Source organism: Episyrphus balteatus, chromosome 3, assembly GCF_945859705.1.
Source record: "Episyrphus balteatus chromosome 3, idEpiBalt1.1, whole genome shotgun sequence".
NCBI classification, from domain to species: Eukaryota; Metazoa; Arthropoda; class Insecta; order Diptera; family Syrphidae; genus Episyrphus; species Episyrphus balteatus.
The window spans coordinates 15,014,680-15,038,605 of NC_079136.1; the positions used below are offsets into that span (position 1 = coordinate 15,014,680).

A 23,926-nucleotide genomic window follows, 5' to 3' on the forward strand; every position below is an offset into this window, starting at 1 on the left:
CATATTTAAAAGTAACATTTACTGATTTTTCAACTAAATTAACGAATTTTTTGTAAGGGAAATTTTTTTTTTTAATTTTGTAATTATAAAAAGTTTATTGGAATCCGTGGGAAAATAATAAAAATTAAAATGTCATCATTTTTTATATAGAAACAAGTTATCTGAAAAAATGTATCTTACGATTACTCTTAACTGATTTCTCGATAAATAATTTAAAAAAAGTTTTATAGTTTTTATATTTCTTAAAAAAAAAAAAAAAAAAAAACAATTTCGATTACTCCGTTATTTGTTTTTTTTTATAACTAAATATAAAAAAACTATCATCTTTCTCCCCGACGGGGAATTGAACCCCGGTCTCCCGCGTGACAGGCGGGGATACTGACCACTATACTATCGAGGATGTTGATAGACACACTGAAAAATAATTTCAGAGTTTCTAATCTTACTACCTGCCTAACCTTATTCTAAATTTTAGTGAATTTTTCAAGAATAGGTATTAACATAATAATTTTTCAAAGCACACACAATAATTTTATTAAGTAATTTAATAGAAATTTTAAAAAACATCGATGCTGGTGCATTAAGGTATAACTACAACGGCCACTTTTTGCAAAAAGTGAAAAAGTGAACATTTTCAAAGTCATTTTGTGAGAGTTTTTCCGAACACAAAATTCAAAATAATGATGCACAAAGCTTATTTTTTGGTTTAAAAAACAATTTTTGTAGTTTTTTCCAAAAACAAATGTAGTGCTAGAAAGAAATAAAACATTTTTACTTTTGTAAATTTCCCACTTTTTCAAATCATTTAATAATTTTAGGCGGTCCTTACACTAAAAAAAAAATATTCCATAGTGTACCTCATCAAGTATTTTTCTGTGACGCAAGTCTTTAATTCTCCGTGTTATTATTATTATTTTTCCTTCGAAATATAATTAAATCAATTCACCCTGAAGCAACTTTAATATTAAATATTTTCGATGACCGCTGAAATTCCAATACACCAGAATACAGTTTTATCGACAGGAAATTCCTGTTGTGTATTTTTTTGTATCTTCATCAAAAATAAAGATACAAATTAAAAATACTTGTCCGGTGGTGGTAAGTCAAAAAAGACGTAAAACTTTTTCTTAACCCTGGAAGAAGTAAGTTTTACCCAAACCCCACTTCAGAAAAAATCCTTAACAAAGAGCAATACCTTGGTTATGTGTGAAGTAAAGTACACAGAGAAAAATATGACCCGCTAAAAACTAAGAGATTGCCATATTGTTTTACCGTCCATACATTTCATAAGGAAATCTTATTAAAATCAACGATCAATAAGGTTTTTTTTAAGGAGATTTCTTATTATTTTTATAGAGAAAATCTTATTAAAATTTGACTGAAAAGTTGATTTTTTTTGCAACTTAGCACTAGAACAAAAATCGCGATCAATATTTTCATGGCAGGTTGGTTCAGGTGGTAAGGTGAGCGACTAATGATTTGAAGTCTCCAGTTCGATTCCCAGCCTGATCATCGTTTTTTTATTTTTTTGCAGATTTTAAAACAATAAGGAAAACCCGATTGTTTTAATAAGGTTTCCTTCTTGGATGAAAACCATAGAGAAATCTTATTGTTTTTGTTCTATTTTATGTGGTCTATTTTTCTCTGTGTATATACATTGAAGCTCCTATCTTTTGTCTATATAAAAGGAGCGATAACTTAATTTGTTTGGTCCTTTTTTTTTTCTTATATCTGCCCTCTCTCTAGTCTCTAATAATGTACGTTTGTATACATTCCGCACCTTTAGATTTATAAATTGATTAAGGATTAAGAACGAACAAAAAAAAGAATAAAGTATAAGGAATGAACAAATTGAAGATGAGAAAGAATTAAATTAATTAAGTTTTCTCTTCTTTTTCAAAGGAATTTCATTCATCTTTCAGTCTTAAGTTAACTATGAGCTATTCTACGCGCTGTTTTGTCCTTAGGTAGCACAGTACAGCACTTCACAGGATATATAGAAATATACGAGCATATTGCTTATTACTCTAATTGATACAGCTTAATTAAGGATACACACTCTGAGATGCTATATACGTGGGATATTACCACCGACAGGGATTTAGTTTGCTGCGCTACAAGAGAAGACAATAAGCAAGCGAACACGCTGAGGTGCGGATACGCTACCCGATATTAGATATGTACTCCATTCGGGGTTGAAATTTTCTAGCAGGAAAGGTTAAGATGTGGCATCAGAGAGCTTAGGAAATGATTCATAAAATATCTTGTGGATTTAATCCTATTCAACTTTAGCTTTTGTATACAATATTTTGCTGCTGTTCGAGCTAACGTAATAAGATGACGTGTAATGTGCGCCTCAATTAAATTAAGTGGCAAACATAATTAGCGGTTAGGTTAGATATAGTGTGTCGTGTAGAATAAGAAAGTGTGATGAGATTCTCTCTGTTTGCTCACGAAAATTGGATTTCTTTGGATTTATAATGTGAAATCATATTTTGTGTCAGTATGCTCTGCTAAGTGCATTTTGAAAGGATAACAAATAATGAAGATTTTGTGACAAGTTTGCAGGTTTAAACATTTTTTTCGTTAATAAAATCTTTTTTATCAAAAAACAAAACCGACTTCCATGGATCAAAACTGAGTTTTATGGTTTTTCTAATAGTTCCTATGGCTAGAATTGAAATGATACCACTAGCCACTAGCTTTCCAATACAAAAAGAATTATCAAAATTGGTTCACTCAGTCTAAAGTTATGAGGTAACAAACATAAAAAAAAAAATACAGGCGAATTGAATACCTCCTCCTTTTTGGAAGTCAGTAAAAAACTAAAAACTCTTAAGATGCTTAAGATACAACCAGAACTTAAATTATGTTAGTTTGAAACTTGAATTATAATCAAGCCCTAAACTTATTGTCATTTCTTAGCAATTTGCGGTTTTCCGGATCAATTTCTTCCAATTTGTTAGTATATTTTTAGGCAACTTTAGTCTTCGAACAATTTTTAACCAGGATGGTCTACCATTCGCAATGAGGATTTTCACAAAAATTCGGATCCTAAATAATCTTATCTTTCATTTTGTACAAAACAATTTCATAATCAAAATCCTCAAGTCCAGTCATATCAAACCTTGATTTAGTTTGATGTGCACCAGGTTTGTGTTTAATATAAATTTATTCGATGGTTTTAAAATTTGTAGAAGGCTAGAAATATAATACATAACTTTCTGGATATGCAGTGGTGGATTTACCAGAAGGCTGAGTAGGCTTGAGCCTAGGGTGACAGATTTGGGGAGCGGATAATTTGGGGACCGTTTTTTTTTATACCGCATAGAAATCAAAAAGATTTTCCCATGACGATTTTTTGCAGTCTTGCACATTCCAAGAGTAGCAAACTTTCATATTCTGGAGGAGAACAGCTAGTTCGCCGCCTTTTAACCAGTAATCGGCCTCTGCGCCCTTTGCCTACACTTTGTATGAGTGAAAAGATCATAATTGTAGAAAATTATATAATCTCTTCCCCCTAAAAACCTATACGTGCCAGTCTTTCTTCTAGTTGGAGGCTACGAACTGGATAGTTTGTATAATTTTGTAATTTTTACTTGCGATATAGGTACTATAGGGCAAGTTTAGGATTCGTAAAAAAAATCGAACTTGAGATAACAATTTTACATGATATTACGATGATGGAGAATGCCAAAAAAGTGGGTCCGGCAATTCTGTCTGTCTGTTTGTCTGTGTGTCTGTCTCTATCTGGAGCTGCACCCTAAACGAGTGAAGTGATTTTCTTCAAACTTGGTAGTTAGCAGTTTTTGGTGATTCCCTAGAGGGAAAATTGAAATTTTTTTTTTATGACCAAAACTAACGGTACCTGCCATATAACGAAAATAGAAAAGTTAGTTTTTTTCAAAAACGGCTCTAACGATTTTGATTAAAATGTTTGTGTTTAGTATTACACATAAGAGCCAACTTTTTAAATAAAAAAAATATTTTTTGTACCTTTATTAACGGTACCTGTCATAGAACGGTTTTTTTCGTTTCTGAATATCTCGTACAACATTAACCCGATTTAAATGAAAATTTTTATACAAAAGTGTGTAAGTAAAAATAATATTAAAATTTTAGAAAATTTTCAAAAAACGCATTTTTGGATTTTTAAAAAATATTTCAAAATTTTTTTTTTGAAAAATCAATTTTTTGAAAACGGATCAATGAAAAATTTTGAAATTTAGTTTTTATGTGTAAATTATTTATTTCTTCAAAATGGCATACCAACTTTTTTTTGAAAAATGTTAAAAAATTTTTATATATAAAAATTTATTTTTTTAAAAAACGGCTCCTACAATTTTCGAAAATTTTTTTCTAAAAATACCTTTTTATACAAGAAATAAAATGGCATATTTATTTTTTTTTTTAAATAATTTAAAACGGAGTTTTATTAATTAATAAAACAGATTTAATTTTTTTATACTACTTATGAAATTTCTTCAAAATATCAAATTTTAAATTTCTTGTATAAAAAGCTTTAACATTATAGTTACTTTAAGCATAAGAGCAAGTACGTGCGACCCCAGTCGTGCAATTTATTTCGAATATAATTACTGAATTATTCGAATATAATGAATAACTAATTTTACCGCTTCTAATCTCATGGATCGACTACTACTACTTTTATGTGTTACACATGCACTTAGTTAAAAAAGAATCTAATGGAATTCTAAAAAAAAAACCCGTCTCCAAACGTTTTTTAAATGTTTAAATGTTATCAATGACGTCAATAACGCACGTACACTTGACGAGGTAGTTAAAATTAAATTTAGACAATTTTTTTTTTTTAGAATTTCTAAAACAGGCAGAAAGAATAAGAAGTTCTTCAAAGTAAATTTCATAATTTTAAAGGAAGGGAATCTTTCGATTCACGTGAATCGAATAGCAGAAAAGGACCAAATGAAACCATCGAGGGGATTTTACTAGGGAAACCTATGGTTTTAGCAGAGAAACTCGCGATTTACCAAAGTTATCCGTGTTTTACTGGGGATAACGTCATTTTGTCTAAGCGGCTGATTTCAGTGGGGCAAATGTGTTATTTCACGGGAGAAGTAATTTTAAGAGAAAAAACCCATACCTAGTCTAATCGAGGCAACTTCCGACATTAGAGGAAAGATTCGAGTGCAAACAATGATTCTTCAAGAGGAATCTCATGATTTTTCCGAATCCATACGTGAACCGAACCGAACGTTCCCGTGATTTCAATGGCCAACCTTTGCTCTAAAGCTTAAACGATTCATTCTTTATTTTTGGAGGAATTTCGAGTTTTGAGGACCCTTTTTTCATTTTCTACTGCGGTGACGTAAATTATGCATCAATACAAATGTCTGTCAAGAAGTAGGCATCTAACATTTACGCCCTTAGCATAACTTATAAACCCATTGCATCAATCAAAATAAAACATTTGAAAAATTATTTCAAATATCTCCCTGAATTTAACCCTATTTTGACAAACATCTATTAATCATTAATTCGAAAAAAAATCAATTAATTGCTAACAATACCAAGAGAAGATCAAATGTTTCTCTTAAAAATCGCAGCAAAAAAAAAGTATACAACACACGTTTTACTTCTATGACAAACCGGAAGCAAGCAATTTCCAGCAAGTCATCACACATCCTTTTTCCATCACTGCGCGTGATGCGGCGGCGACATAAAAATAGTCACATACACACACTACACACACGCTTGATTTCCCCAAATCAATTGAGCACTTTTGCACGCAAAAAAGGTAACCATTGTCATAAATACAATGTTACCCGTGGCATGGATAATGATGCTGCAAGCAGAGATATATCGTGCGACTGGCATAATACTGGTTGGTTCCGCTTCAAATGAATTTTGACATAAAAGTGAAAAATCGTCATCGTTTGTCATCTCGCTCGCTAAAAACTGAGAGTTTTGACACGTGCCAGAGTTTCGATTTCTCAAGTGGATGAGGTTTTATCTCATAGAAAAGAATAGAAAAAGCCTTTGATTTCCAGATGAGCAATCATTGAAGAATATTATTTTTATTATTTTTTTTTTTGTAAAGGGGTGGACTTTGTGTGAAAATACTTATTCGAAAAAAAAAACGAAAAATTTACCGTTGAAGTACCTACTTGAAACTACATAACATTACCTAACCTACCCTCTGTTATAGGTAGATTCTTATGGCTTTCCCTCTATGATGTGATTGTGCACCCTTGTTGTAGTTTTTATTTATTGTTATTGTTATTAATCGTAATGGATTTCAAACAATTGATTTTTATGATAAAGAGTTTTTGGCGACCCTCTTGTTTTTTGAGTTCGATTAAAAAGATGAAGGATGCAGTAGAAGCAGTTTTTTTAGGTCTTTTTTCTTGATTTTCTACGGTAGGACATTTAATGCAGGGTGACACGACCAAGGTGCCTAGAATAATTCAAGTATTTCAAAAATCAAAAATATGATGCCTAAAATATAAACAGAAACAAAATTTAATTTATGGTAATATTAAAAATATATTTAGACAATGTTGGTGCAAAGCAAAGTGAATTTAGAATTCGTAAAAAATTTAACTCACAATTTCTGAAATAAGAAATTAGCAGATATACAAACAGACAAAATTTTTGAAAAAATTTTAATATTATTTTTTTACACTAGCCCAAAAAATTAAGGAAACAAAAAAAATTGTCATTTTGTTAGTGATTTTCGATAGGCTGTATCTCAGTAAAAAAATGATCGTATCATGGCAAAACAAAAAGCATTTGAAAGCTACAGTTTTAGGATATTAAAGTTAAGTATTTTATTTCTAAATGTAAAATAGCTAAATCTTTGGAATTGTTTAAATACCAAAATTTTCCAATTTTTTTTTTTTTTTTTTGTTTTTACTTTTCTTTAAAAAAAGTGGGAACATTTTTTGCGATAAAATGATTATTATTTTTAGAAAGGCTATTAATTTGGCTTCAAGATTCTTTTTGTTTCAAACTTCTACGATTTTTTTTAGAATGCAATATCAGTCATCAAACCAAAAACCTTACTTTTGACTTTGACTATCAATATATCAATAAAGGATTATTTTACAGAAAATTAAGGATACATTTGAAAATTTCATTTGATTCTCTACAAAGAAATTAAATAAATTTTGTTAAAAAAAATGTTTTCTTACATTTAGAAAAGCTATCAAAATAGGCCTTTTTACGGTTTTTTTTTTAGAAAATGTGCCGTTATTTTACAACTAAGGGTGATAAGATTAAACTGATTAACTTAATTATTAAAGGTTAATAGACCTTAAATTAATCTGCAAAGTGCCAAGACTTATTCATCAAACAGTTTTTCTGTTGTCAGAGTTTGAACTTTCAAGATGAATAAAACATTATATTTTTGCAGCTGTAAATGACTTACTTCAAATCACTTTTTTATGAGCAAAATCAAATTCTATTGAGTTTATTTGAACATTTTATTAATAAATACCGTTTAAATTTTACATAAACAAAAGAAAAATCAAAAAATAAAAAAAAAGGAAAAATATCCAAAAACGGTAGGTATGAAATTTTTTTTTTTTAAATTTAACTTTTTTGAAAACTTTTAATTTTTTCTTGGTTTATCTAAAATTTAAACAAATTTTTTAATAAAATTTTTTAAAAGAATTTGATTTTGCTCATAAAAAAGTATTTTGGACATTCTTAGCTATAAATTCTAGTTTTTTTTTTTTTCTCAACAACATGTTGCTCTTATGGTTAAAGTAACTCTAATGTTAAAGCTTTTAAGTGAACAAATTAAGGAATTTATAATTTGGCTTTTTTAAGGAATTTCAGAAGTAATGTTAAAAAAATCTGTTTTTAATGAAAACTTTTTATAATAAATTAAACATCATTTCAAATCTAAAAAAAAAAAAAAACAAGTAGAGTAAGTTCTGGTAATGTGATACACATTGTTTTCTAAGAAACTAAAGATAATAGAAGGACGTCGTTTGAAGCAATAGGTGACAACTTTTGTTTAACGAAAAATGCGAACTCAAAAACACACTTTTAAAAAAATTGATAAATCTTTATAAACGGTTACGTCGACTTTTTTTGGGAGCTTGACAAAATGCGTTCTCAAACGTTTAAAAATCAATATTTACAAAAATGAATTTTTTAAGTAGAACAGTTTTCTATTGATTTACGTGATTTCGATATGAGTTTGATACAAATTTAATTTTAAATATATTTTAGGGCCAATTTTTCAACAGTCAGTTAAACAGTCAGTTAGTACTTATTAATAAGGATAGAGAAAAAATCAATTTTTCAACAAGCAAATATAGCTTATTCCTAAGAATAAAACTATCTGCTTCTTTCAGAGACGAATAAAAATTATTCTAAGGAATAATCTAAATAAAAATATTGTGTCAGTTGTCAAAGCTGTTTCGAAAGAATTTTGAAAAAATACAGTGGAACACAAGAAAACAAAAACAATCATGAATAAAAATGACGTTTATTTTAAATATTTTCGAATTTGACAAATTTTTTTTGTTATTCTGTAGAATAAATTACTCTTGATTGAAAAATTCAATGTTTTTATCTGATTGTTTATGAGCCTAATTACTTTATTCGTCGAACAGTTAACTGACTGTTTATTAGAAGATTGAAAAATTGGCTCTTAAATAAATTAAATATTAAAATAATTTTTATAAAAATGTTCTTACGTTAAAAAAAAAAAAATAATTGTGCCATTTTTAAGAAAATATTATTCAACAAATAAAAAAAAATCGTTAAAATTCATCAACCCGTTTTCAAAAAAATGATTTTTCAAAAAAAAAAAAAAAAAAAATTTGAAATATCTAAAAAAAAATCCAAAAATGTGTTTTTTTTTCAAAATTTGTATTTAACATTAATTTTAACGTTACTGTTTTAAAAATTTTGGTTGAAATCTGCTTAAACGTTTACGTAAAATTCATAAAAAAAAATCAATTCTAAGGCATTTACCGTTAATAACTGTATTTTTTTAAATTAACGATACTGACAAAAATTGTATACATTGTGTTTATTTTTTTAACTTTTTTTTCCCTAACTTTGAAATCGATAAAATGAAGTAAAAAATTCCGGCTATCATTCATAACAGTAGATAAGTGTTGCCGTTGTTTTTTGTTAGTTTTTTTTTTATAGAAAATTGCCCCTCCCAGCCTAAATGGGGGGAGATAGTCCGACCAACATTCCCGCTTGTAAAAAGCCTTATAGAAGTTTCTCATGCTTTTGTAAAGCGTTATAGAAGCAAAATTGTAAGTTGGTAGACCCCCTTCCCATAGTAAAAAAAATAATTGTATTGAAACCCTCTACAAAAAATCGTTCTCAAATCTCAGCGTCCAAGTTATCGTACCTACTCGTGCCGTACCTTCCATAAGCACAGGTCGGCCTAGTTTATATCCTCCCCCTTTTCTTTATGTTTTCCAAGACAAGTTGTTATACTTTCAAAATTTATATTAACATGCCCTAACCAGTTTTGTAAGTCCGATAATATGCAAATATCTTCTAACCACACATAATCTTCTTCAATATCCATGATAATTCGTCCATCATATACAGCAAAAAAGTTGTACGCAGATATTCAAAACCAGAAAAAAAGATGTGCGAACAAAATCCCATGTTATCCCTGCCTTGACTTTTGCTATTCTTTACTCTTGTTGCTGCCAAAATAGCAAAAAAAGAAATACAAGAGGACAACACGTTCAGTTAAAAAGTTCTTCACGTAGCAGACATAAATCAAAATTTAACATCTTTTCGTATAAATAAATAAGAAAATCCTTTTAGGTTGTCAAAATACAAGTTGAACAAAAATCCTTTTATAGGAAAGACACGTTGGACAAAACAAAACCAAGCAACCAACGTTTTGGCTCTCTGTATGTCAGATATAAAAGTTGGTTGTTGAGTATATAGAAAGGAAAAAGATGAAAACCTTCTATCTTTTACGCCACAAAAACGGATATTCCCGTCTACACAACAAAATATAATAATGAGAACTTTTGTGAGTCGAGTTAAAAGGAATCTTGACTCGAGGTAGGTGGGTGAACTTTTTTCTGGTGCCAAGCTTAACTGGGTAAAATTTGACAAAAGAACATCAATCCTCTCCTTCCCCCCCCCCCCCCCCCCCCTTCTTCATATGAAGAATATAAATTCATATTTGGAGATTTTCTTTTCTTTTTTCTTGTTGATTGTGGTGATGTGATGATTTATAATAAATATTTACCATGCATAGAGCATTCCAAAGTGACTGTTGGACAAAATGAAGGATCTCTTTTTTTATCTATGGGGGTGATATGTGTCCCTGTGTCCTTCAGTTTGTTTGACCAAGGTAAGCAGACTATAACGGGGATTTAATAAGATTTACGGATGATTTTTATGAAGGTGTAGGATTTTTATATCAAAGATCAGGGTCCTTAAGGACAATTCCGTTATCAACTTTATTTTTTCTTTCCAAATTTTGGAATAAAATTACGTTATTGCAACCCCCTCCTACCAAGAATCTACAGGTTAAAGATTTCATCAAGTAAATATCATATAATCGAAATTCCTTTGCTTTCAGTTTTCTGTTGTTTGCCTTTCAGCGCAAAAACCGCACCCTGATAAAACGATATTATATTATCGAGAGAATATTGTTTTACCTCCAGGGTATAATTCGAGGGAAAAGATTGTAATAACCTTTTGTCTTCCGCTCAAATAGGATTATCCATTCATCCGTGTGTAATAAATTGGAAGACTCAGGCACTCAAAGTCGATGATATTAAATCATAAATAGGTAAATCCATTTTATGCATATTATTTTATGAGTGTGTGTCTACCGTTATATCGTTTATAGACTTTTTCTTATGTACATACTTGGGAGTTGAGGTATAAAAATGATGAGGATATTAGACTCGCATCGTAAAGCAAAATGTATTGATGGTTTTAAACTTTTGTTCTTCTTGTATAGTAAATTGTGTGGAGATTTTCATTTTGGTATTTCGATTCTTTAAACTTTTGGAGACTTTAAAAATATATTCAAAATTGATTAAAACAAATGCGATAAGAATTAATGATTTTTTTAAAGCATAAAGGCAATCAATTTTATTTTGATCTTCTTATGCAAAAAAAAAAAAACTTTGCAAAAATGTCGTTTGACACGTTCAAAAACTCTCAAGAAAAGTAACATTAAAAAAAAATTATCTTTTATCAACAACGGCAATTTAAAAAGTTAATCAATTGCTTCATCTTCAATTTTCAAAAACTGTTCGAGTCTTACACAAGCGCTTCTTACTAAAGCCTAGTACATAATTGTGAAGCAAGTCGTGAAGTGAATTCATACAATTGTAGAGGGAGTTGATTCACGAGTGAAAGAGATTCCCGTTCGTTTTGCACGTGAACTACTTCACGTCATGAAGCAAAACTCTCCAATTTTTTATGTTTTTACAAGAAGGTTCACAGTAAATTTTAAAAATTAAATTATATGGAATTACTTCACGACTTGCTTCACAAGTATGTACCTACCAACTAGGCTTAAACCTGAAGCCTAATAACCTTTGTTAGGTATGAAAAATTGTAATAACAAAAATTTTACAGTCAACAGTTCTTCTTGACTACAAAATGCCTCATTTCATAAGCATTGAAAAAATTAGTTTGAAAAAATTCATTTTTTACCGATTTCAAAAAAGGAGGAGGTATATGTTTTTTTTTGAAATGTTTGTTAGCGCATTTCTTTGGACAGAGTGAATCAATTTTGATAATTCTTTTTGTATTGGAAAGCTAGTGGCTGCAATGTGGTCCCATTTCAATTTCGTTCAGTTATATAGAAAAACCATAAAACCCGGTTTTGATCCATGGATGTCGGTTTTGTTTTTTGATAAAAAAGATTATTGAAGTTTCGTTTTGATTAATATTTCCATTAAACTTTTTATTTGAAAATGTTTTTAAAAATTATATGCATACGTAAACTTGCTGAACCCTTTGGAGTTTCTTTTCAAAAAGTAAATTTCATAAAATTTGCATTTAAATTTGTCTATAAAAAAAAATGTTACACATACACCCCAGTGACCCTTTTTCCGATTTATCATTTTTTTTTTTACTCAGAAAAAAAAATAATAGATCGACATGGCGGGGTTTATATATATTTAACATAATATAAAAATGAAAAATGTTTAAAAATGTCCAAATGTAAAATATTAAATCAATTTGAAATTAATTTAACCAGTATTGAGTTTTTGTTATGAAGTTTCCTTTTTTTTAATTTTGTATACTATTGCAACTAGAAACTTTTGATTTCTAATCAAGACCTACAAATAAAGGGTCTAAAAAAATAATCATGTGTGCAATTCACACGTGGTTGAAGTGAAACCTTAAAAATAATTTTAAAAAAATCGAAAAAATATAACTTTTTTGTATTCCATCACTTTTTTTATATGACAACCTACAATACATTTTATACCATCTGAAAGCTTATTCTTTCAGCTCAAAATATTTATATCGACCATGTACATATATACAACATCCACAAAAATAGCTAGAATTTTTTTAACAAAATTAGTTTTCATAAAAAAAGCAAAGCAATGAATCTCTTTTCTATTCTAACGTCATTAAATTCATTTTTTAAAAGACAACCTATAATAAATTTTATATCATTATTATTTCACCTTTTATATGACGCTTCAATCATATTTCTACCATGCCTACAAAAAAAGGAAGAATTTTTTAAGGCCAACCATGTCGAAATTTCAAACTGAGATTACGGTACTTCCTCTGCTGCTGGCTGTCTACAAATCTTCACAGGTGTTTTGAGGTATTTTTCAAGTTTTTCAATTAAAGATTATATAACTTGTAGAGCACGTACCGTTATGTGTGATATATTAAATGAAAGGTAATATTATCAGCATGCGTATTAAAGTTAAATAAATTTGTTATGTGCTCTAGATCAAAAGATATAACGTGTTTAGAAAAAGAACATCTTTTCACCGTTTTAAATATGAAATTAATAATTTCATAATTTATTTAATTATCTATCTACTGTATAAATTTCATTCATCTATCTATTAAAACAAAAATCAATTGATTTTTCGTGTCGCTTTTTCGTTTCATCTTGTTTCAAATCACTACGATACTAAAGAAGTTTTCACTTCAAAAAATTGTTTATTTTTTATTTACACGTTAAAAATAAAAGATTTTTTTACAGTAAGACTCGAAGCTTGCAGTCAAGCCATACATTTACAGCACCATGTCTCCATCGTGTATTAAAATAACATAAATCTTCTATTAAAAATATACTGCAATAAAAGTTCAAACGAAGAAAATCGTGCTTTTTTCAGAATTTCGTTAATACAAATTCGATGCTTTTACTGATAACAATACAGAAAGAATATTCATATTCAAAGTGTACCTAGTTACTTTTTCCTTTGATTTTAAATTCAAAATATGAAAAGTATAGTAACGATGCATTTTGTTTAGTCTTTGAACTAAAAGTCACTTGCTACACCAATTTATTCTAACTTATTGCCTTAAATAAGAATAAGACATGTGAAACGAAAAATAAAGAATAAAATGAAAGATATTTTTGAAATTTATATTTATTTATTTGTTTCATTAAAATGTAACAATATTCTTAGTTCATCAATGGATTCTTAGTTGATTTCGTTCCATTTCAATTTAGATTTAATTTTAAATAACTGTTCAAGTGTATACAACCATTTAAAACGAAATAAGGTAAAATTGTTTGCAATTAAGCCGCACATGATATTAATTTCATTTATTTCCTGTTCAACATCCCTGGGTACAATACCGTTTTGCTCTTACCTCTTAAATGTAATAATATACAGCCAGCTACCTTTTGCTTTTGTTACATGTAAGTTATAAAAGCATAGGATAGGTACAACTAGAGACAATCAAAATTCAGATTTTATTGGCCCGGACCGGGCATGTGGGTCAAGGGGATACCTTGGGTTTTGGTACAACCATTGTTTAGTCCATAACGGCCAGATGTTGTTTCCTGGATATACGTTTAAGGTAAAACCAAACCTACATAGACGATAAATACTGCTTTTGTTTTTGTGTATCTTTTTGTAGTTATAGTCTTCTCCAAAAAGGATATACCTTCTGGTTTTCTATATATCTGTGATGTACAAATTTAGGAAAGCACACAGCTATAAGGTGTTTCGACCATTCTTAAGGGAAGTAAGCCATAAATTCTATTCTATACCTACAGATGATCCGGATGAAACAGATTTAGAAGACTGAGAAAAACATGAGAGTGAACATTGCCGGAGTTTGAAAAGCATCAAGAAAAACATTTGGGGTTCAGTTGCAACTCATCACATAAATTAACGTGCAAAAAATTATTTTTGTGTGTGAAGACGTGAATGTTTCAACGTTAGCCTTAAAATAACGAGACAGCTTGTGGCTGATGACATCTGGGTAAGAAAGGTAAAATGGAAGTTTTGGTTTTTATTCGAAAAAAACTTTACTTTTAATACTTTACACAGAGAAAAATAGATTACATGAAATAGAACAAAAACAATAAGATTTCTCTATGGTTTTCATCCAAGAAAAAATTAACTTTTCACTCAAATTTTAAGAAGATTTTCTCTATAAAAATAATAAGAAATCTTATAGAAAAACCTAATTAATAGTTGATTTTAAGAAAATTTCCTTATAAAACATATACATATAATTTTTTTAAATTTTCTTACGAAATGATGCTTTCTTAAAATTATAATAACTCGGCTCCCGTGGGTCGTAGAGAGCTAATGTTTTTTTTTTTAATTGTAGATAATTTAAAAGACTACAACACTAATTTATTTTTTTAGCCAATACTTGCACCGTTTACAAAACAATAAGGCAAGAGTTTGCTAAACAAAAAAACGTCTTTGACTTAATATTACTTATTTTTTATTTGTTTCAACAAAAATAATGTGCACCAAATCGATAGAAAATGTTGTAACGAACAATTAATAGCTTTATTTTTTGTCGTAGGACAAGTTATTCCCAAAAAACGATATTTTTGGGTGTTTTTGCACCGGTTTTGCATGCGTTCATTTATCAATTGCTCGGCCATCTTTGGTGATAAAGAGCTGATTTTTTCTGTAAAATGCAGGACATGAATAGAGCTACAAAATAAATTAGAAAAATGTCAATCACGATATAAGCTTTTTTCGAAATAATGACAAAAATGTGTTTTTTAACAACAAGAATTTGACTTTAAATGGCTGCCATTTTGTATTTACTCACTCAAATACAATGAAATTACATACAACTATAGAAAATATTATAAGGAAGAGAATGTATGTTTATTTTTTGGTGTACGACAATCTGGAGCAAAGATATTAGCTTAGAAGTAAAATATCCGAAAAAATGCATTTTTGCGAATAACTCCGCTTAAAAGAATGATCAGGTGGTGAGAAATTGGGTTTAAGCCTTTTAAATATACCCCTATCGATCCATGAAATTAAAACTGACAGTGCCTTTCAGCGCAAGGTCAAATGACGCTTTGACTGGAGTAATAGCTATAACCTATAAGCAATAAAACAATAAGGAAATCTGTTAGTTTTTAGGTGGTCATATTTTTCTCGGTGTAGGCTTTATAGGATAAAGATTTATAAATAGGTACCTACATACGTGTAGATAAAAATTTGCCATAGTTAAATGCTGCTTAAAATCTTCATTTAAACGGGTTTAAAAAAAAAAAAAACAAAAAGAAACATATCTTCAATTTTTTTATCAGTGAGATTTTTCTGTCAAAAGCGTCTTTCATGAATCATTTTTTTTTTATATTTTGTTATGAATCTGACAATAGATAAAATAATTTTTTTACTGTGCTTAAAGTCATTTTTAATTTATTTGCATCTTTTACTTTTGGCGCAACGTTTCAGGGATGGTTATCCCTTTCATCAGGCCTTTGTATAAAAATGTTAAATAAATTAATAAACTATTTATAAATAAAAACTTGGAAACGATATAAACTTTTGAACAAGTATTATTTCCACCTAAACAGTTAAGAAATTTTACATACATATATTTCAATGAAAATTGTTTGTTTTTTTTTTAACGAAATTTATTATTAACGGTTTTTTTTAAATCTGATTTTCTCCCAAACTCCTCGTTTGATTTCAACGAATTTCTTACAGCACAGGTAAAATAGGCATTTAAAAGAACAAAAATTGTTACACTCATGAAACTTGGCAAAAAGTTTGCTTTTGGGATAAGAACCATCAAGTACAAAAAAAGTCTATAAAAAAGTTAGGTGGAAGGGTGTTTTTTCGCGGACAAGAGGGAGGGGGTGAAGGTCAAAAATATAGGTACTGAAAAAAATTGTTTGTCGAATATCATCATATGACACAATTTCTTAAAATTATTTTTGGTGAAGGGTGTTTTTTTGATGGGTTAAGTTGTGTGTGAGGAAGGTATCATAACAGCTGACTTAAATCTTATTAATTTTTAAAACTTAGTGTAAATGTTTTGGTTTATATAAGAATTAAGAATCTATAAAGTGTACAAAATTATCTTGAGTGAAAGGGTGTTTTTTTTTAAGAAATGATGAAATTCGGAATTAGTACCACAAAAACTAGGAAAAAATTGTTACACCAATGAAAATTGGTAAAAATGTTTCATTTATAACAGAAACCAAGAACCCGAATAGTATATCCAAATATTTTAGGTTACAGGGTGTTTTTTTTTTTTTGTGAAATAGGGAAAAATCCGCTATAAGTCCGATAAAATCAATGGTATAAATGGTACCCTTACGAAATTCATTAAACATGTTCTCTTTCCCATGGGAATTACGAATAATGTAAGTCTATAAATTTTTTTTATGTGAAAGGGTGTTTTTTTTAAGAAGTAAAGAAAATATGGGTATATTTGAAAAAGTGTGTAATACTAGAGTAATATTAGTGGTACCCTATTGAAATTTAGCAATTATGTTACTTTTAAGATAAGAAACAAGAATCTAAAGAGTCTATAAAAATATCATGGTGAAAAAGGTGGTTTTTTGAGTGAAAACAAAAAAGATGGGTCACCCTAATGAAATTTGGTAACAACATTGATTTTGTGATAGAAAGCGAGAATAAAGAGTTTTCATAAGAAAAATTTTGGTGAAAGGGTGAATACGTGTAAGAACTTTTTTATAAATGTTTAATTTGTCATCAAAACCATAAATAAAATGAATCATTGGCTTTTTGGGACCAATTACAGATTTTACTGTCTCTTCGAAAAAAACACCCTTCCACCCAAATTTTTTTTATAGACTTTTTTTACTTGATGGTTCTTATGTAACAAGTGTAACAAGTTTTTTTTTATTTCTTGATTTTATGTACTATTTTACCTTTTGAAAGAGTTTGATTTTCTCGATTTTGTTAAAAAAAAATTTAATAAGTTTGAAATAAATTCTACATTTATTTGAATGAAAATTGTTTGCTTTTTTTTAACGAAATTTATTATAAACTTTTTTTTTAACCAAAATTAAAAATGAAATTTTGAAGAAATTAATTTTTGGATTAAAAAAAATTGATTGACAGTGACAGTTTTATGATTAGTCACAGAGTGCGTTGACAAAATTTAATTCAATTTTGTCCAAAGTGTCCAATGCAAATCCAAAATATATGTATTGATTAGTGTTGATTTTTTTTTAAAGACTTCAGTTAAATAATTATTTAACTATAATCATCATTATAATCATTGATTATCATGTATTTCAATTATAAAATTTTTATACGAGTGTATTTTATTCGATAAAATATATAATTTAAAATTTATGAATTTCCACAGGTATCTGCATCTATAGGATAATAATAATTTTAGTATTGTCCTACCAAATTGTAGATTTATGCACGTGGCAATATCAATTTTCTGTCTCAATGAATTTCATAATTGAATTTATCGTTAAACCAATTAAGTAACATCATGTTAAAGGCATTGCCAAAACCACACTCATATCGTTTATGCACGCACAGCACACGGCATTTTGGATTTAATGAGATTATTGAATAAGATGGACTTTATGCGAATTGAGTTTTGTTTGATGGTTTAATTGATATCAGGTCATCAGGTTACAACGTATTTTTCCATAAAAAAAGGAACCTAATAATATTTAATAAAAGTGCTTGGACAATGGACATTCAATATATTGAATCGAGTCCTTTGTTCAAACAACTATAATAAAAATCTTTAAACCTAAGAAAACAATTTACTGATTCAATACCTTTCAAATATTTTGCATTTATTTAATACAAAACTAAACTGGTAACAAATTCTTTAACAAATTTTCAACAAATATTCCACAAACAAACAAATTTGTCACAATTGTTGGAATTCGATTAAAGTACGATGGGAGGTAGATGATATAAAAAAAGGATTTGTTACTCAAACACCATAAACATGCACGTTTAACCAAAACCGAAAATCCTTTCACGATCTTACCAAAGGGGTTGAAATTGAAAAATATTTTAAAATCGAAAGGATTATCCGAAGAAAATTGTGCATAGATTCTACTTTTATTGGCCATTAAGGTCGACTTAGACGACGACGAGGTGTTTATTGAAATCCATTGCAAAGGATGTTTTTTTTTTTTTTTATTTTTATTCTTGGTTTATGTGTTGTACACACAACACACGTTAAAAGTTAAGTTAACGTCGTCGTAGTCGGCAATCGTGTAGAGCAATTTTTATATAAGACTTGATAGTCGAGAAAGAAGGAAAAATAGCGTACCACCAGGAGGATATAGTATATTTTGTTAAACCAATAAAATGGGGAAGAAATCGGTGTTTGTTGTATTGAATTTGAGAATTTGAATATAAAGAATGTGAGAAGTTATTTTCAATTTGGATTTAAATAATTGGAGCTGGGGATTTGTTGATGTTGTGAAATATTAGCAAAAAGAGGGTTGAATTGAATGAAAAAAAAAAATGAAAAAAACAGCGAAAAACGACATACATAAAAGTGATAAATGAAGTCAAGGTGGAATGATATCAGAAGTAACAGAAAAAAAAAAATGATTCGTAATTTGGCAATAAAAATACAAATCCGAAGCTATTTCGAATTATAGAGCGAAGAAATATTGTGGATCAAGATAATATTGTGTTCTAAGTACCTATTTGCGTATATTTTGTTCATGTTAGATTCATCATGACGTATCTATGGCACTCCCCGAGTAAAACTAGAAACTGAATTTTTTTTAAGAAAAAAACAAAAAAAAAAATCTTCACCACCGCACTACAGCCGCACCACCGCCATTTGGTGTACAAAATTGCAGCACCACCACTGCACCACCGCCGCACCACGTCCGCACCCTTTCGCTTTGTGTGAAAAATTCACTGCACCATGATTAATAAATTTTGGATTGAAAAATAAAAATATAAAAACTACCGACGAGAAGTAGATTCGAACCCGATTGTGCAGATCATTTTCAATTAGCAACCCAACGCCTTAACCACTCGACCGCCGAGTCATGTTTTAGTCAAAATAACTTCGAAGACGACTTAAAAGTACGTGAATACAATTTTTAATCATGGTGTGGACGTAGTGCGACGGTGGTTCAGCGAATTTATTCATAAAAAATAAAACTGTGCGGACGTGGTGCGGCGGTGGTGCAGAGAATTTTTTTTTATGTTTTTCAAAATGAAATGATGGGGCGGTGCACAGTAGGCCCATATGGTCTTAGGCGTCTCAAAAATCTGTTACTTTGTTGTCTTTTATGATAATTGCTTCAAATTTGGAATATAATGCCTTTGATATATAACGAATCATTCAACTTATTTTTTTTTAAATTAAAATTGATTTTAATCTTTTAAAAATTAGTCAAAGTTCAAAAAGTACGATTTTCGCTTGATTTGGGTATTTAAAAATATCTGTAACTTTTTTGTCTCCTGAAATAATTAAACCAAATTTGGAACATTATAATCTTTAATGTATTAGAAATCATTGAGCGTAGTTTTTTTTAAATGTACATTATTTTTGATTTTGAAAAGTTAAGCAAAGTTCAAAAGGTAAAATTTTGGCTCGACTATGGCGTTCCAAAAATCTGTCATTTCTTCGAGTCTGAAAATAATTAACTCAAATTAGGAACATATTACCTGAAATGTTTAATAAATTATTTGACACACTGTTTTTTTAGCTAATATTTTTATTTAAGTATTAAACTTTTGTACCTTAAAAGATTATTTTCTCAAATTTTGCAAAATAAGATAAAACTGGTTTCTTAATTTTATAAAGGCCTTCCATTCGTGTCTTAAAATTACTTAATTATTTTTATGAGTATAAAATAAAGAAAAAATATATTTCAATGTAGTTTGTTTGTGTTACGTTATTTGAAATTAAAGCTATTTTATTGAAAAAATATGAGAAAAATATTGATTATACTCATTTTAAATAAAGTCATTTGTAAGGCAAAGTGAAATAGTCGAAAAACTACGCTTTTGAGAAAAGAGCAAAAAAAGAAATTACAAAAAAAAAAAAACTGGTTGTCAATTTTCACGAAAATCCTTCTTAATTGAATACTTTAAACAGCTCTTTTGAAAATCTTCGAGTAAAATCAAAATCAGTAAATAAAATCTCTATGTAACTTTTTCCATAGGGTCAATGTGGGTAAATGTAAACAGGGGTAAATGAAAACATGGCTCATAACAAGCTTCAGTTAAATCTCTTTGATGCATACATAAGTACAAATCGCGGACGCATATATCCTTTAACTTATACGTCAAGCTCATTGCTGTCAAGAGAGAATTCATTCGGCGAGCGTATTTTCCGTGAAAGATAATTTTTTAAAGTGCCAAACAAGTCGTTAGTCTTTCAGAAAAATTAAATATTTTTGCAGATTCAATTAAGTCAGTATAATTTGCAAATACTTTTTTGTTTTTAATTTTGATGTAGATTCTATGTGATACAAGCAAATTTTAAAATACAAGACATTTATGTCGATTGGTATGTGTTTACATTTACCCCAGAATATTTTTCATAATGGGTAAATGTAAACAGCGTATTCTGGGGGTAAATATAAACATATATTTTTGCTGAAATTATTGGTTTTAATAAAAATAACGTATTTTAAGTCAATTACTATTGCTGAAGTGCCGCGGAGTCACATTTTAAAGTAGCCAACACCATCATTTTCAGTGGATGATGTTGCAAAATCGGTCTTTGACGTAAAAAAACAAAAAATTTGACGTTCGGAGCTGCTCAAGATGCATATTGGGCGCCTATATAAAGAATCAAAGGAAGAAAACAAAAACTTTTATTGGAATTTGAAAAAGTTTTTGTCAAATACCTTCTTGAACGTTTTTCAAGTTGTTATCCATATGATAAAGAGGAAATTCTAAATTTTAAACCACCGTTTACATTTACCCCAAATTTGTAAAAAAACACAAACATGGTGGGGTATTTGTAAACATGCCATATTTGACAGTAATGTAAACAATTTGGGAAATATTTGTTTATATTTATAAAGAAGAATTGCCATCATTTCATATTTGCATTTGAAGATACCATTCAAGTTGTTCCGTGAAAACATATAAAAATCTTAAGTCGAAAGAAAAAAAAGACATGAAATTGTTTACATTTACCCACATTGACCCTAGATGAAATTTTTTCAACAATTACAATATTAAATTCTAACATTTTTCTGCTACCTTAGACTTTTTCTAATAGTACAAAATATCTTCAATTTCGGGTGCATATACTTAGTCTATGAGACCAAACCAAAATGTGAGTATGCAGTTTTATAGCCTTATGCGTTTTAATAACGAATTCAAAAGTCTGGTTTCCGAGGGGTTAAATATCGCGAGTTTTCCAATTAATGTGAGTAGGCTAAATTAACAGAAAATCACATTCTGAATATAAGGACTTATGCTCTGTCATTCCCCCAAAGCCTAAAGACATCAATCTTGACAAAGCGATCAATAGAACACAAGATATGTATTGAAACAGGTCAGGATGCACCAAAATACGTTTTTTTGTACTTTCGATAGATATATCGTTCTCTATCAAAGAAAAGCAGATAAAAGCAGCCAATTCGTTTTGTTTCTTTTAGTACATAAACCAAAGAACAAAATTGTGAAAAAAAATAGACAGCGGAAGACAGCGGAAACATTTAAAATTCAATTCGAAATTAAAAAATGCAAATAAAAGCTTATTGTGTGAAAAAAATAATATTAAGACTGGGTTCCCTTTTTCAGCAAAGTCAAATCTCATGTAAAAGCATTTGTGTGTATTAGTGAATGTGTTTCGCTCTCTCGCCATCGAATTCTCTGGTTTATTACTCTCAGGATGTTGGTTATGGTTTTCATTCATTGTCTCTTTGTGAGATCGCCATCGCACTCACGCGTGCGGGGTGACATGCAAATGGATGTAGGTATTATACTACATAGATCTTTATATGGATATGGTGTTTGTGGACGAAAACTGGTTTGAAATTCAATATTTTCATGAAAGATTTCTGGAGTGTATACCTATTTATTTTTGAAATGAAAACTTGTTTCCATGTTGCTGTTGTGGATGGCATTTGAGTTTTTTGTGTATCAGAGAAATTTTTTGCATTATAATAATAATTATAGTTGTTCAGCGGAGAAGCAGGTAGAGGATGTGTTATATGGGTGCATTGATATAATATACTTGACAGTATCCTTTGTGTAGTTTGTATAAAAATATGAGTAGATGCGCAGAAGGATTGGTTTTCAGGTTCTTGCTCACTTTTCAGTTGTTCTTCGTTGAGCAATTTTTTATCTCGCACACGCGCGTGCCGGCTGACATGGAAATATATTTACTTACAATATATAGAATGTTTAGGTTCTTATCTATATGTTGTTTGAGGATGGACTCGATATCAATCCAATTTACTTTCAACACCTTTTTAATAAAGATTTTTTTAGAGTCACCAATGCAATGAACTCAGTTGAATCGATTTTGTTTTTTATTTACCTATACCTACATTATTAGGAAACAAAAATAAGGCAGCATTAATAACACTGGTCAACAAAATTGAACTTTTTTTTGCCACAAGAACCAAGATATACTTTTCTATAGGTTTTTGATATGCTGAACTCGAATCTGAAGTCAAAAAAAATTTGATTGGCCTCCGTTTTTGAGATATAACCGTTATAAAATGCTGAAAAACGTCATTTTGGCTCTTTTCTAGCTTCTGTTTTTATGTGGGGTAATTCATTATAAACAAATTTGTTGCCAATAGCATTTTTCTGATTGCGCATTCGAGTTCAGCAACTCAAAAACCTTTAAAAAAGTATATTTTGGTTCTTGTGGCAAAAAAAGTTTAATTTGTTTGGCCAGTGCTATTTCTGAGTCAAAGACCACTCCTTAAATTTTAAATATCTCGGGAAGTAAAAAAGATATCGGAAAGATTTAAACATTTTTTGAAAGAATAAAACCAGTTCTTATAGGAACCGTTTTTTCATAAGGAACTACCCCACATAAAAACATAACCTCGAAAACAGCCAAAATGACGTTTTTCGGTATTTTCTAACGGTAATATTTCAAAAACGGAGGCCAATAAACATTTTCTGACTTCAGATTCGAGTTCAGCATATCAAAAACATATAGAATAGTATATTTTGGTTCTTGTGGCAAAAAGCTTGTTGACCAGTGTAACTTATAAGTTACTTTTTTTTAAACCTTGAAATTAATTTTTCAACTATGTAATCAAAGTTTAGGGAAGTTTTCAAAAATAATTTTCAAGCTCAACACTTTGAAAAAAAAAAAAATGATCTATTTTTTCAAACTGATATTTTATTTATAAATTCAGATAGGCATTAGCTACTTTTTTGCTTGTTTCCTCAGTAGGTGTAATTTTAAAAACTTTGTTTTTGCTAAGGAAACATACTGAGCATCTTCACCTATTCAAAACTATTTCTATAAATACCATCAGGTGCATTCTAACCACAAATACACTTATATAACCCTTTACACATTCCCCCGCGAAAATATAACT

At 29.2% G+C, this 23,926-nt stretch overlaps 1 non-coding gene across 1 annotated transcript; it reads right to left on the reverse strand.

Annotated features, from left to right (window-relative positions):
* Window positions 1-328: 328 nt before the first annotated feature.
* On the reverse strand, window positions 329-400 carry Trnad-guc (transfer RNA aspartic acid (anticodon GUC)). Its single transcript has one exon. It is a non-coding gene; the product is annotated as a tRNA-Asp (tRNA).
* Between the last annotated feature and the right edge of the window lie 23,526 nt (window positions 401-23,926).